Here is a 16223-nt window from a genome sequence, read left to right as displayed (position 1 = left end):
AGGTTTGAGGGTGCTGCCTGTTCCATACCCCCCCTACTCCTCATCTAGCCTTTTAGGGGTACAAACAATAGTAATTGGGGCCTAGTGTGGTTGTGTACGTGCGAGATACATACACTTTTTTTGATCATATTTCCTATTCCGCTATTCAATAAAAACCTTTGAGGATCAATTGAATTGCGGGATAGTCTGTGTCGGTACGTGTGAGAGAGATCCACCTTTCCAAGTTGTTGGGGTTCATCTCATACTTCTGAAGGTTTGAGGGTGCTGCCTGTTCCATACCCCCCCTACTCCTCATCTAGCCTTTTAGGGGTACAAACAATAGTAATTGGGGCCTAGTGTGGTTGTGTACGTGCGAGATACATACACTTTTTTTGATCATATTTCCTATTCCGCTATTCAATAAAAACCTTTGAGGATCAATTGAATTGCGGGATAGTCTGTGTCGGTACGTGTGAGAGAGATCCACCTTTCCAAGTTGTTGGGGTTCATCTCATACTTCTGAAGGTTTGAGGGTGCTGCCTGTTCCATACCCCCCCTACTCCTCATCTAGCCTTTTAGGGGTACAAACAATAGTAATTGGGGCCTAGTGTGGTTGTGTACGTGCGAGATACATACACTTTTTTTGATCATATTTCCTATTCCGCTATTCAATAAAAACCTTTGAGGATCAATTGAATTGCGGGATAGTCTGTGTCGGTACGTGTGAGAGAGATCCACCTTTCCAAGTTGTTGGGGTTCATCTCATACTTCTGAAGGTTTGAGGGTGCTGCCTGTTCCATACCCCCCCTACTCCTCATCTAGCCTTTTAGGGGTACAAACAATAGTAATTGGGGCCTAGTGTGGTTGTGTACGTGCGAGATACATACACTTTTTTTGATCATATTTCCTATTCCGCTATTCAATAAAAACCTTTGAGGATCAATTGAATTGCGGGATAGTCTGTGTCGGTACGTGTGAGAGAGATCCACCTTTCCAAGTTGTTGGGGTTCATCTCATACTTCTGAAGGTTTGAGGGTGCTGCCTGTTCCATACCCCCCCTACTCCTCATCTAGCCTTTTAGGGGTACAAACAATAGTAATTGGGGCCTAGTGTGGTTGTGTACGTGCGAGATACATACACTTTTTTTGATCATATTTCCTATTCCGCTATTCAATAAAAACCTTTGAGGATCAATTGAATTGCGGGATAGTCTGTGTCGGTACGTGTGAGAGAGATCCACCTTTCCAAGTTGTTGGGGTTCATCTCATACTTCTGAAGGTTTGAGGGTGCTGCCTGTTCCATACCCCCCCTACTCCTCATCTAGCCTTTTAGGGGTACAAACAATAGTAATTGGGGCCTACTGTGGTTGTGTACGTGCGAGATACATACACTTTTTTTGATCATATTTCCTATTCCGCTATTCAATAAAAACCTTTGAGGATCAATTGAATTGCGGGATAGTCTGTGTCGGTACGTGTGAGAGAGATCCACCTTTCCAAGTTGTTGGGGTTCATCTCATACTTCTGAAGGTTTGAGGGTGCTGCCTGTTCCATACTCCCCCTACTCCTCATCTAGCCTTTTAGGGGTACAAACAATAGTAATTGGGGCCTAGTGTGGTTGTGTACGTGTGATATACATACACTTTTTTTGGATCATATTTTCTATTCCGCTATTCAATAAAAACCTTTCTAGGGCAAGATCTTAAATTACAGAAATATGAGGAGACCGTCAAATAAGGGCCGTGGCCTGGGTCGTGGTGCTGCTGGTAGAGCTCCTGTTGCAAGGAGAGGACATGGTCGATCTGTGCCAGCTACACGCACAAGTGAAACACCTTCCTCAAGTGTGAGTAGGCGACAGAACCTGCATCAGTATTTGGTAGGGCATCAAACGCCCCTAGAAGTGATGAGGCCAGAACAAGTTGAGGCGATAGTAGATTGGTTTGCTGCTGACAGTGCCTCCAGTTCCTTCACATTGTCTCCCACCCAGTCTACTGCAGAAAGGTCAGAGTTGGCACCTGCAGCCAATGTCCAACCGTCTTTCACCTCACCCCCTTGCAAATCAGGCCAGCAGTCTGAGCCCCAAGCCATACAGCAGTCTCTTATTCTTTTTGAGGACTCTGTCAGCAGGGTTTCCCAGGGCCATCCACCTAGCCCTGCCCCAGAAGTGGAAGAGATTGAGTGCAGCGATGCCCAACCACTTATTTCTCAAGATGAGTACATGCAAGGATCATCGCAGCACGTCTCCGATGATGACGAAACGCAGGTGCCAACTGCTGCGGCGTTCAGCATTGTGGAGACCGACAAGGAGGGCAGGGGTGAAGACTGGGTGGAAGATGATGTGGAGGACGATGAGGTCCTCGACCCCACATGGAATGAACGTCATGCAGGTGAACTGAGTAGTTTGGAGGAAGAGGCGGTGGTCGCACAGAGCCACCAGCACAGCAGAAGAGGGAGCAGGGTGCAGAAGCGGAGCGGCCGTGCCCTAGACACTACGCCCGCTACTGCCCAACGCAGCAAGGGAACGAGCGCACCAAAGTCAGCTCAAAGGAGTTCTCTAGCGTGGAAGTTCTTTAGAAAATGTGCTGATGACAGGACACGAGTGGTTTGCACCCTGTGCAATCAGAGCTTGAAGCGAGGCATGAACCTTCTCAACCTGAGCACAACCTGCATGATCAGGCATCTAAGTGCAAAGCACGAGCTGCAGTGGAGTACACACCTTCAAAACCAAGAAACGTCTCTGGCTCATCCTGCTTCCTCTTCTGCTGCAGTCTCGGCCGCTCCAGCCACATCTGTAGTGATACCGGCACCTGCCACCCCGCAAACAGACGATCTGTCAGCAACACCACCACCTGGGTCACCAACAACCATCTCCACAATGTCCCGTGGAAGCGTTCAGCTTTCCATCTCCCAAACACTTGAGAGGAAGAGGAAGTACCCCCCTACCCACCCGCGATCCCTGGCCCTGAATGCCAGCATTTCAAAATTATTGGCCTTTGAAATGCTGTCATTCCGTCTGGTGGAGACGCACAGTTTTAAAAACCTTATGTCGGTGGCTGTCCCACAGTACGTCGTGCCCAGCCGCCACTACTTTTCCAGGCAAGCCATCCCTTCCCTGCACAACCAAGTGGGGGAAAAAATCAGGTGTGCACTGCGCAACGCCATCTGTGCCAAGGTCCACCTAACTACGGATACGTGGACCAGTAAGCACGGTCAGGGGCCTTATATCTCCCTAACGGCACACTGGGTAAATGCAGTGGCGGATGGGCCTGAGGCGGATAGCAATTTGGCGCATGTCCTTCCACCACCGAGGATTGCAGGGCGCTTCAGTTTGCCTCCTGTTCCTAACTCCTCCTACTCCGCTTCCTCATCCTCTACCGCCTCCTCATCCGGACAGCGTAACACCTTCACCACCAACTTCAGCACGGCCAGGGGTAAACGACAGCAGGCAGTTTTACAACTTGCCTGTTTGGGGGACAAACCACACACCGCGCAGGAGTTGTGGAGGAGCATGGAACAGCAGACAAATGAGTGGTTGCTGCCAGCGAGCCTCAAGCCCGGCCTGGTGGTGTGCGATAACGGGCGAAATCTCATAGCAGCTCTGGGCCTAGCCGGTTTGACGCACATCCCTTGCCTGGCGCATGTGCTGAATTTGGTGGTGCAGAGGTTCCTTAAAAACTACCCCGATATGTCAGAGCTGCTGCAGAAAGTGCGGGCCGTTTGTGCGCACTTTCGGCGTTCTCACCCTGCTGCTGCTCGCCTGGCAGCGCTGCAGCGTAACTTCGGCCTTCCCGCTCACCGCCTCATATGTGACGTGCCCACAAGGTGGAACTCCACCTTGCACATGCTGGAAAGACTGTGCGAGCAGCAGCAGGCCATAGTGGAGTTTCAGCTGCAGCACGCACGCGTGAGTCGCTCTGCGGAACAGCACCACTTCACCACCAATAACTGGGCCTCCATGCGAGACCTGTGTGCCTTGTTGCGCTGTTTTGAGTACTCCACCAACATGGCCAGTGGCAATGACGCCGTTCTCAGCTTAACTATCCCACTTCTATGCCTCCTTGAAAAAACAATTCGGGCGATGATGGAAGAGGATGTGGCACAGGATGAGGAGGAGGAGGAGGATGAAGAGGTAACATTTCCAAGGCTTTCAGGGCAGTCATTCGCAAGGGGCTCCGAGGGTGGGTTCCTGCACACGCAAACGCCAGGGACGCAATTGTCCAGCAGGGGCACAGTTCTGGAGGATGAGGAGGATGAGGAGGAGGAGGAGCTGGAGGAGGAGATGGAACCATGTTCACAGCAGGGTGGCACCCAGGCCAGCTCATGGCCATCACTGGTGCGTGGCTGGGGGGATACAGAGGACACGGACCATACACCTCCCACAGAGGACAGCCTTTCGTCGCCTCTGGGCAGCCTGGCACACATGAGCGATTACATGCTGCAGTGTCTCCACAACGACCGCCGAGTTGCCCACATTCTAACTTGTGCTGATTACTGGGTGGCCACGCTGCTGGATCCCCGTTACAAGGACAATGTACCGTCCTTAATTCACTCACTGGAGCGCGATCGCAAGATGCGCGAGTACAAGCGCACGCTGGTAGACGCCATGCTGCTGGCATTCCCATCTGACAGCGGGGCCACAGTGGAAGCACAAGGCAGAGGAGGAGGAGGAGGAGGTCGCCAACGCAACCAGGGCACCGCCAGCACCTCAGAAGGCAGGGTTAGCATGGCCGAAATGTGGAAAAGCTTTGTCAGCACGCCACAACAAACAGCAGCACCAGCAGCTCAGATGGAACGTCTTAGCAGGAGGCAGCATTTTACCAACATGGTGGAGCAGTATGTGTGCACACGCCTACATGTAGTGAATGACGGGTCTGCCCCCTTCAACTTCTGGGTCTCCAAATTGGGCACATGGCCTGAGCTTGCCCTTTACGCCTTGGAGGTGCTGGCGTGCCCTGCAGCCAGTGTATTATCTGAACGGGTATTTAGCACGGCTGGGGGCGTTATAACAGACAAGCGCAGCCGCCTGTCCAGAGACAATGTGGACAAGCTCACGTTCATTAAAATGAACCAGGCATGGATCCCACGGGACTTTTCCGTACCTTATGCAGAATAGCAATGGATACCGACCTTACCCACCCATTGTTCCATTTTTGCTCTTTCTCACTCTTTTGGGGTGTACCCTCATTTAAAATTTGTGAAAAGAAGCAGTGTTGGCTACCTCGTCCTCCTCCTCAGGGCCAGATTAATGTAGGGGCTATTGGAGCTGCAGCTCCAGGCCCCTACCTTTTATATAGGCCCCGGGTTGGCCATATTCACTGTTACCGCTCTTCTGTCACTTGTAAACACAGAAGTCTGGCTTCTATGCTCGCTTCCCCAGGCAGCACCCTCAGAACCTCCCCACACAGCGTGAAGGCCGGACAAGGAGGGACAGTTGGCGATGCATGGATGTGTTTATGGGCTTCAGAGACAGCATCCCATGTTGAATTAGGCATGCATGGCTGCACCCTTCCTCCTCTGGGTGCATGGCAAGGCACGGCCCTAAGGCCCTTCAAAATCCTCAGCACCAAGCCCATGATGCTGTTAATCCGGCCCTGGTCCTCCTCCACCGCCGCTTCCACCTACACCGCCCATAGGTGTGCGCAGCCTATTGCATTAAGGTGTGCACCCCAAAGTTGAAATACACATGCATGTGTTTGCCAGCAGGGAGAGTAATGTATCGGGGCCATGTACCTGTAGGCAAGGAGAAATAGAGCAGAGCAGGTCCCAGGGAGATCTTTCCCATCTCCTCACTGGCAATGCTATGTGCCCTAGGTGATTAGGGTGTGCCCAGGCACACCCAGCACACCCTGTGCGCACGCCTATGTCACCGCCACATCCACCACCACCTCAACCTCCCTCCTACTCCATATGGGCCTCGTCCTTCAGAGATGAAGAAGAACATTGTTTTATTTTTCTGTTTTTTTTTGTTGTTTTAAGTTATTTCCCTATCCACATTTGTTTGCAGAGCACTTGCCATGCTCTTAATTACGTTTTGCTGCCATTTGCAGCACTCTAGCCCTTTCCTTTGGTGTTTTAGAGCCATTTTAGTGCCTTAAAGTTCGGGTCCCCATTGACTTCAATGGGGTTCGGTGTCCGGGAAAAGTTCGGTAAAAGTCCGGGACACGGACCCGGACTTTTTTTTAAAGTTCGGCCGAACCCGTCGAACACGGACATCTAGGTGTCCGCTCAACCCTAATTAGGAGTGCAAATTGGCACAATTCCTTGGTCAGACCATACTCCGGTCCATATAGAGTTTGACGATCGGCTTTGCAACTCTCCTCCTCCTTTGTGGAGATTAAACTCCTCGTTGCTGGTGGACGAGAAATTGTGCCAAACAATCTTAAAAGAACACAGGGACTTTTTTATATATAACGATAACCCTGACATCAGTAGATTTACGCTGTGGAATGCCTACAAGGTATACATGAGAGGTGTACTAATCAAATTGTCTGCTACCCTCAAAAGGCAGAGGAGGAGGCGAATTGAAGATGCTCTGCAGCCCATCACCACTAAAGAGCAGGAAAATAAAACTAATCCGACCCCCCCCCACCTTACCCAACTTATCTTATCTGAGAGACAGGCTTTAAGGTCCTTACTCTTATACAAGTACAAGAATCACTTGAAGTATGTGAAGGCACACTTTTATGCCCTCCACAACAGGGCAGGCGCTTGGCTGGTTAAGAGGGTCTAATCCCAACGACTTAAGCAACAAATCTCATCTCTGAAATACCCTACGTCAACCGACCCCCTGTCTAATCTGAAAGACATAGCCAATGCCTTCGCAACCTACTAGCAATCACTGTACGACTTCGGCTCAGATGAATCCACTTCCCAGCCAACCCCTGCACTTATTTCTGCCTTCCTGTCAAAAGTAAAGCTACCTACCCAGTCTCCAGATCAACTCCAATCTATCTCACAACCCATGACCTCCCAAGAAATTTGCTCCATTATTACTAAGCTCCCGAATAATAAATCTCCGGGAGAAGATGGGTTCTCCAACAAATACTATAAATCATCTTCATCAGAGCTAGCACCATTTCTACAGTCCATCTTCAACCTCGCCTCCTCCACTGCTTAATTTCCTCTTGATATGTTACGGGCTGTAATAGTCACTATTACTAAACCGAACAAAGATCCCTCATGCCCTACAAATTATAGACCCATTTTACTTCTGAATACTGATGTAAAAGTTTATGCCAAAATCCTAGCCCTTAGGTTGCAGAAAGTCCTCCCCTCCCTCGTTTACCCTGACCAAGTAGGGTTTGTCCCTGGACGTCAGGCCCCAGATGGAACTAGACGCCTCCTTAACCTGATCTCCCATGTTGGGCCCTCTCGGATGCCTTCTCTGCTCCTATTTTTGGAAGTGGAGAAGGCATTTGACAGGGTCCACTGGGGCTACCTGCAGAAAGTAATCGAGGCCTTTGGCATTCGACACTGGTTGCAATCCGCTATACTCTCCCTGTATTCCACTCCTTCCGCCACTGTCCTCATGTCGGGTATTAAATCACGCCCCATACATATTACGAATGGAACTAGGCAAGGTTGCCCTCTGTCTCCCATTATTTTCACTCTCCTTATGGAACCGCTAGCCCAAAGTGTTCGCTCTAACCCCAACATTAAAGGTATTTGTCTTAATGGAATGAAGCATAAGATCAGCCTTTTTGCAGATGATGTTCTGCTCCTTTTATCAGACCCCACATCGTCCCTCTCGGAAAACTACTAGCTTCTAAAGGATTTTAGTTCTGTCTCCTACTACAAATTAAATGCTGACAAGTCTCAAATTCTCGGATTAACGGTTTCTGCGGCTCTTCGCAAGTCATTGTCCATCAGGTTTCCCTTTCGGTGGGCCTCACAATCATTAAGTTGTTTGGGTATACAACTGACTCCCCACACTTCACAACTTTATGCCCAAAATTATAAACCCTTCCTGGACTCCCTTCCCCTACTACTTACGCCCCTGAAAACTCACAACCTCTCTGTCGCAGGTAGAATAGCCACCTTTAAAATGCTAATCCTCCCCAAACTTTTATATCTGTTTCGCACTTTAATAATCCCCATACCACACCGCTTTTTCACAGCAGCCCAAAAATTTTTTACTAAATTTATATGGAACCACAAACCCTCAAGGTGCTCTGTAACTATTATGACTAGACATAGGGCCTTAGGTGGCATGGGAGCGCCTAACCTTTTTGCCTACTACAAGGCATGTGTACTTGACCAACTTAAATATTGGTGGATGCCCACCACCCAAAAATCATAGACCCTTATAGAGACCAGTGTTGGGGTAGTTACTCAAAAAATGTAACTAGTTACTAGTTACTTCTGTAAATTGTAACAAGATTACTTTACTAGTTACTGCATCCCTCTCTATTCTTCGAAATAACGATTGTATCGCGCAGCTTGGGTAACGCAGGAAAGCGCGTTCCTATAGCCTAGTAAAGTAGTGTAGTTACCTCCTATAGACTAGTAAAGTATTGTAGTTACCAATATTAGTATTGTAACTAGTTACATTACTTCGTTACCAAAAAAAGTAATGTAGTTACTGTAATCAGTTATTTTACCACAAAAACCTGAAATTAACTCTTCTTTCCATTAAATTAGGAGCTACAGTACCTCCATCTCCTGTCCCCACGGTTCAAACCTCCACTAAAATCTGGAAAGAGTTCCCACTACCGCGATCTCACACCGATGGCCAAAAACTTCACACCAGGCCAAAAACTTCCACTTCCGCTTGCCCTACTGCAATATTTCATTCCTAACTTAGACCTGAGGCTTTGGTCACCCCTAGATCTTCCACCAATATATATCCATGACCTGTATCAGGGGCAATCGCTATCTTCCTTTACTGAACTGGTTAAGAAATTCCATCTCCCACCCAAAAAGTTCCACACTTACCTCCAAATTCGATCTTTCCTTAGGGTACACCCTTAACCCACACACATCGAGCTCCCTACAAATATAGGGAAGTATTTCTGCGAACCACATGGCCCATGTAGAGGAATAAATTTATTTTATCAGGCGTACACTGAACCCAGCTCCTTCTCCAAGATGAATACTATGCTGAAGTGGGAGAACATACTTCAAAAGTCTTTCCCTGATTCGTTTTGGCAAAAGGCTCATTCCACTACATATTCTGCCTCTAAATGTATTACCCACTGGGAACAATATCTCAAAGTGACCACCACTGGTACCTTACCCCGTTCAGATTGTCCAAAATCTACCCATCTCTTCCAGCCTTGTGCTGGAGACACTGAGGAGAACAGGAAACTTTATATCACACACTGTGGTCATGCATATCCTTAAGATCATTTTGGAACAAAATATTCTCTCTGATCTCCGCATACCCCAGAACTAGCTCTCCTACATTTGACCATCCAAAACTTCTCACTTAAGTTCAGATCAGTGATCATTCGTCTCCTATTGGCAGCTAAACTCACGATTACCTGACTCTGGAAATCCACAGCATCCCCTTCTCTAAGCGACACTATTCTTACTTTGAACCGACAATGTGAAATGGAGCACATATTAGCTCTTACCTCTTTGCACGCCATACCTTTCTTTAGAAAATGGGATAATTGGCTCTCACACCCTAAATGCACAGTCAAAATCTGAAATTGCCTTTGGATGCTCCTACTAGTAATCTTACCGGTGAATGAAATCTCTATTTCTCTCTTTTTTTTTCCCACCCCTCCCCTAATCTATTTCATGCCCCCCTCCATTTTCCTCCCCTCCTCATGTGTCACTTTCCTTCTTCCCCCCCCCCCTTACTATTTCAAGAGGCCTGCACACCCAACAGTGCCGGTTCAACATACTAACCCTGATTGCTTTGTTGCCTTATTTGAACTTCAAATTAGGATGTCCTTCCCCCCCGAGCACAGTTTGTTCCCATTGGGGTGCCAGAGGTGGGGACATCACCCCTTCCCTATTCTGGAATCGTACCCTTTTGTTCACATATGTTGTTGTTGAACTGCCTTACTCGAACTGTATTTGTTATTGAATGCACCCCCTTTGCTCATGGACTCTCTGCAACATGTTATTGCCACTGTTCTTATTTAATTTTTGTTGTTACCTAAACCTAATAAAAATTATTGAAACTAAAAAAAAAAAAAGAAAACAGGTAAAAAAGGGTATGGGTTAAACCCCATCTTGCGAGTCAATTTGCAGGAAAGTGGCTGGGGGGTAACAGTGCCTAATTCCCAGCCATCTCCTAATTACCAGCAATACATAAGGTCAGATAGCCTTATGCCTCAGACTGGAAGGGTAAAGAATGCATCATAGGGGAAACAGTCACGATTCCTTAACTTGCCTCCATTCGGGAGTCAGGTGGGATTAGCCCCCATTGCTTGGTGAGCCGGAATCCTTCTTCGGCCGTACGTATCACATACATGCGGCCTTCCTTTGTAACAAGCAATTTGGTAGGATAGCCCCAGGAGTAGGTAACCTGGTTGTTCCTAAGTAGCTTGGTAAGAGGTACCAATTTTTTGCGGGCGTTTATTGTATATTGTGAAAGGTCCGCATATATAGAGACCCCATGGTATGGATCCTGTAGTGGTGAATTTTTCCTGGCAAAGAGCATTAATTCATCCTTCACAAGAAAAAAGTGGATGCGGGTAATAACATTGTGGGGCACTTTTTCTGGAAGATGCGGGGGTTTGGGCAGTTGGTGGGCTCTATTCATGATTACCTCTCCAGCAGGTGTATCCGGCAAGAGGACCATGATTAAAGCCTGAACATAGGTGCACAGTTCCAAAGGAGAGACAGATTTGGCTACCCCTCGCAGCTTAACATTATTTCTGTGGGCCCTGTCCTCCAAATCTGCCAGTTTGCTTTTAAGGGACTCAAGTTCATCATCTTTGTCATTATGTGCATCCACAAGTTCATTGTGTGCTACTGTAAATTCCACCATCTTAGACTCAATGTGATCAACTCAGGCCCCCAGATCAGTAATGTCAGACTTTATACTAGTAATACATTCCATGAGGTCTCTGTGCAGTGCTCCCTTAAGGGATAGTAACATCTTTTTCATTGTAATATCAGTAAGAGGTTGGCCAGTTGTAGGGAAATCTTGGAAATGGTCACACAAATCCATAGTGTCCCCTGCTTGTTTCTCACCTGCATAATGGTGATCTGCAGACCGCCTGGGAGCTGCTTTTCGCAGGCTTTCAGATGGCGATGTGCCCAGGGAGGATCTGCTGCTGGCGCTAGGAGAGGTAGAGCCCACTTTGTGTCTGTGTCCATGGCCTTGGTTGTTAGGAGCCCAGGGCGCCGTCCCGCTGCGAGCCGGCCTCAGCGCCATCTTGGGACTGCGGTGTGCTGGCCAGGAGGAAGAAGTCTTTAACTTTGCGGGGTCCCCCGTATGCCTTTCTCTTCCCCATAGTTACCGGGTGTGTGGCTGAGGGGAGTGGAGCATCTCTTGGGCTGGTAAAGCTTACCCAGTTTGCTTATAGTCGATCAGAGAGACTAGGGAAGTCGGAGCTCTGCACTCATGCGGCCATCTCCGCCGGTCTTGAATGTTTCATTCTCTCCATTGTTGTGGCCCTTGCTTCATGGGTCCTTCCTGTTCGAGTTCCTGACTGACTACATTCCGTATCTCTATATACGCATAACTCCTTCGATTGATCGCTATTCTGTCAATTACCCCCTTTTGTATAAGAAACTGTTGGAAGACCTGAAGTGTTGGGAGATGTATGATCTATCTTGGATAGGGAGGATTCATTCAGTTAAAATGACCTTGTTCCCTAGACTTCTCTACTATTTCTGATCACTTCCCATAGCAATTCATTATTCTAATTTACATGAATTTCAGTAAAAAGTGATTCGTTATATATGGGGATATATGGGGGGAAAAGTGTACAGATTCTTGAAAAAAGTTTTGTTTTTGCCTAAAACCAAGGGTGGCCTGGATTTTCCCCATTTGAAATTCTATTATCAAGTGGCACAGTAGGCTAAGTTGTCTGTAGTGTATGTAGAAGCAAAAAAGATATGGGACTTTGATTGAGGTCAATTGGACATAAAAATATTCTTTATTATATAACAAGAAAGATATGATATAAAAAAGACAAAAACAACAAAGAACAACACTGTAGCATCAATGCATACAGAGATAACGCACACAGTATATACAGCAATACATAAAGAATCCAAAATCAATACAATTTTTTCTAGGACCAAAACATGGATCACTCAAGAATATAATGAATACAGTATGACATAAATATTCTGTGTTCTCTCAATCTTTGAATATATCACAGTTAGATCAAATATATGAGTAATTGTAGGCTCAAAGCGTTTCATGGACCTCCGTCCATTCATCAGGAGCTTGAATGTTTGTCTAAAAATGAGAATATGGATTATATTAAAGTACTAGTGTAGAATATGGACTATAATGGGGGATATATAATATAGAAAGGACACTACCTTAAGCAGTGTCATGGATCCAAGTGCAGTCCAGTCTGAGGCAAAAGGACCTAAGCCGATGCAGGGTGTGCCTGACCCGGGGCAACAGGGAAGGAGAGGACCAGAAATGGAGTAAAAACAAAAGAAATAGCTCCAAAGATGTCACTCCAAAAATGATGATAAAGGCAAATTGGGAACAAAAGCAGTCTGAAAATATATATGAAAATTAAATAAATATATAAAAAATAAATATACTGAGAAAGACAATTTCAAAATATCCATATATAATAAATTGTATGAGGTCAGATGAATTAGCCCAGAGAAAGTGCCTATGAGTAACCACCAAGAAACATATATCTACAGAAAGTGATAAAAAGCATATGGTCAAAGCAATGATACAGAGAAAAGTATCTATGAGTAAAGCACGGAGAGTGATGTATGCAAGGAAAGTGATTAGGTGCATATTAGGAATGCCAACCAGGGGGGAGTTGGCTGGCTGCCCATCGCAGCCCCGGACAGGGAGCCTGAACCAGCTCACATCCCACAGACTCAGACTGGATAATGAAAAGCTCAAAAAATTCAATATTAGTATAGATGTCAAATGTAAATTATGGAAAAAGGCTGGTGGTAAAAATATATAAGATATATGGAAAATATATGTTAATCGGAAATAATTTAAAAAGGCTGTGGCAAACCAAAAATGGGTGTCTTCCACCTCAATGTGTACAAGGAAGTAGTATATGTGATTTGCCACAACTGGGATGAAGGCATTTGGACAGTTGTGGCAAATCACATATACTACTTCGTTGTCTGTAGTGTACTCACGGGGTGAAAAGCCAGATTAGTTTCATATTGATTGACTGGCCGCAGCAATATTTTTGTTAGACTATTTACTGTGGCAACAACTGTAGCATCGTCCGCCTTTTATGGCTCCGCCCTCACCAACTTCCTGGGAGTCTGGAATAAAATTCGGAACACTCTTGTGCTTATCTCACCCTTTAAACCACTGGCGCATCTCTTAAACATCCTGCGTTGCCTCCTTGGCAGGATATCCATGCTTTTAGGTGGTGGTTGAATAAATGCCTGTTCAGGATTGCTAATTTTTTTACACATAAGAGTCCTTTTACTTTGTGACATTTTTGACATATCCTGAAGATGGCATGCTCTGAAACTTTTAGGTTTTTCCAAATGTTTCATTTTTTGCATTCTATGCCTATAGACCCAACAGTGGGTCATAGGGTCTCTCTCTATGAGCAGTGATACTCTCAGGATGCTGGTTGGAGGGGGGATCTCCATCATATTTGGCATTTTGTTTGATACATCAGCAAAGCTTTCATATATATATCTGCCTGGGAGCCTGATCTGGGCCTGGAAAGAACTGTGGATTAGTGCCATTCTTGCTATTTGAGGTCCTTTAACCTCCTTAGCGGTATTCCAGAGTGTGGCTCGGGGGTTACATTTCAGTGCAATTAGCGGTAACCCCGAGCCACACTCGGGGTACTGCCAGGAGCATCGCTGGATCCTGAAAGAGGGGTTACTTACCTTATCCCCGGGATCCAGCGATGTATCCCGGCGGTGTGCGGCGGCCGGATCTTCCGCCCAATGCTTGTGAGCCCCGGCTTCCGTCTCCTGCGACATGACACTCGCAGGGGGGAGGAACTGGCGGCAAATTCAAAAAGTTATACACACAAACACACTGATTACAATACAAAATAAAATAAATTGACATTAGTTTGCCCCCAAGTGCCCTTTCCTGCAGTTTTACTGTACTATATATATATATATATATATATATATATATATATATATATATACATACACATATATATACACGTATATCTATATATCCATATATATGTATACACACACGTATGTATATATATATATATGTATATATATATATATATATATATATACACATACATACATACTTTAACTTATTTATAGTTATTTATTATATTATAATTTATGGTTTTGTGTTTCAAACTTTATCATAACCGAGATGTTATAAAGAAGAACGCACAGTAAAAAAAAATCATATGTAAATAGTTGGTTTGGGCTGCTCATCATTAAGAATTACATGCAAAATAATGGTACCGCTTTCAGCACCTAAAATCCAATACAATCATACCGCCAGGGAGGTTAAGGGGATCCTCAATGTTTCGCTGATTGAGGGCAATGTTAAGGTAATGATATGGTGGTATATGGTCGCCACTAGCGAAATTGTATCCAGAGACCTTAGCTCTCTGTTTTCAGGGCTGTCATATGCTGGGTTCCAAGAGTCATGTCTGGAATAGCTTTTGGAATAGGGTTTTTACCCTCCTGAGACAGGTGACTGAGGTTCCTATTCCACAATCTCTGGAGATTGCCTTACTGAATGAGCCTATTGCTCACATATCAAAGGCCACTCAAAGACATTCTTCATTTTCCTTACAGCCATACTGATTTTTTGCCAGGTATTGGAAGAGGACCTCAGTTCCGGTGACTCAGGTATGGCAAAAAGTTTCCTGGATAATGTGTCATGAATAACTTGCTAGCATAATCCTATACTCCCACAAATGTTTTGAGAAGGTATGGACACTGTGGGAGTGATATATGCATATTGACCTGTAAGGATCCAGGATTGTTTTACTAGCTGGCACTTATTTGTCATCCTTCATGGGATCCTATTTTCTTCTGCCTTCTATCCCCCCTCCCCTTTTTCTTTTTATTTATTCTTTCTCTTTGTCTCAGTCGATTCCATTCTGGGATCTGTTTCTGCTTATTTTGGTAGCCTGGAGCTCAGGGTACACGTATTTGGTCCAGTTGTTATGCTTCATGCCCTTGATACATCATTGGACAGGATGAATTCACCTTATAATATTTTTTTTTTTTCTGTGTTGACCATTTCTTATATTTGCTATTCAAACTATGTTTGGGATTTTGACGCCTTGTTTGATTGTCATTTGCAACTAGGCTGTAATCTTTGCTTCTCCTGGACACATTGGCTTCCTGTCTGGTTTTTATGCCTAAATATTTAAAAAACAAACTGAAGGAGAATATTCACTTGATAAATTGAGTGAACATTCCTGTTTGAATACCCAACCATGTGTAGATTAAATTATTAAAGTGAACACAAATGAATCAAATTAAAATTCTCAACTTCTTTAGTAAATCAACTCACTAGTTCTGTGAACCTAGGTGTTGCTAAATTACTGTTTTTAAGACATAGCCTAGTGGTAAGCTATTGTGATATGGCCACAGATGTGGGGAAATATTTTTTTCTGGTACATGAAATGTAAATAAGCTCTTCTCCAAGAATATTTGATGCAGCTGTGCCATTGTGCTGACATTCTACGTTCTGGCAAGTTATGGCTTACTCTAATGGTAAAATAATATACATTTATTTCTGAAACTATTTTAGGACCTACAGGATGTGATATACAATCCTATATTCAACACAATTTTTACTTGAGGACATTAACTCAACATGTGCAACTCTGGTCTAGATCAAACTTAGTCATTTGATTTTTACATGGTATCAAACTGCAAGTTGCAGAAATCCCTACTCTGCAGAGACTGGCATATAAATGTGGTTGAAGAAATATTTAGCTATAATAAATAGCAGATATTGTATTTTGTGTTTAATGTTCCCTTCAAAGCTATACACAATAAAAAAAATGAAACCTGACTGATTATAACTGCCCTATTTTTTTGTGCTCCAGTTTTAATACATTAGCCTTGTTGTTTTTCTCTCTGGAAGCATTGGGCAAAAGCAATGAGCCATTGTTGTTATACCTCTGTACTTTTTTTTTTTATTTATGATAGGGA

This window comes from Pelophylax lessonae, assembly GCF_965119305.1.
Source record: "Pelophylax lessonae genome assembly, chromosome: 7".
In the NCBI taxonomy this organism is placed as follows: Eukaryota; Metazoa; Chordata; class Amphibia; order Anura; family Ranidae; genus Pelophylax; species Pelophylax lessonae.
Note: the sequence above shows the minus strand (reverse complement) of the source record.